This window comes from Triticum aestivum, chromosome 6D, assembly GCF_018294505.1.
Source record: "Triticum aestivum cultivar Chinese Spring chromosome 6D, IWGSC CS RefSeq v2.1, whole genome shotgun sequence".
NCBI lineage: Eukaryota > Viridiplantae > Streptophyta > Magnoliopsida > Poales > Poaceae > Triticum > Triticum aestivum.
The window spans coordinates 56763276-56764098 of NC_057811.1; positions in this window are offsets into that span (position 1 = coordinate 56763276).

Below are 823 nucleotides of genomic sequence, written 5' to 3' on the forward strand. Positions count from 1 at the left end.
TGATGATGTGGCTTTGAATGGTGCATTTTGAACACACAAAGAGTCAGGAGTTCAAATAAGTTTTAGAAAATGAAATCCCTTTGTGACAGACGAGTTTCCGTATGAAATCCTGATACTTTGAAAGATATTGTCCGTTTTGTACACGAAGTGCATCCATTTTTTGCCGTAACCCTCTCAACTTTCTTGCACATGCTATGTGGATGAAATGATGATACCATGCCAACTTTCAACCTTTTCAGAGTTCATTTGAAATGCTTTTCAATTTTAGGGTCTTATAGCTCAAAATAATTAGTAAATGCATGAAAAATAACAAATGAAGTCAGAAAAGATTGAAAAATGATGATGTGGCTTTGAATGGTGCATTTTGAACACACAAAAAGTCAGGAGTTCAAATAAGTTTTAAAAAATGAACTCCCTTTGTAACACACGAGTTTTAAAAAATAACAGACGAGTTTCCGTCCGAAGCCCTGATACTTTGAAAGAGATTGTCCGTTTTGTACACGAAGTGCATCCAGTTTTTGCCGTAACCCTCTCAACTTTGTTGCACATGCTATGTGGATGAAATAATGATACCATGCCAACTTTCAACCTTTTCAGAGTTCATTTAAAATGCTTTTCAATTTTAGGGTCTTATAGCTCAAAATAATTAGTAAATGCATGAAAAATAACAAATAAAGTCAGAAAGGATTGAAAAATGATGATGTGGCTTTGAATGGTGCATTTTGAACACACAAAAAGTCAGGAGTTCAAATAAGTTTTAAAAAATGAAATCCTTTTGTAACAGACGAGTTTCCGTATGAAATCCTATTACTTTGAAAGAGAT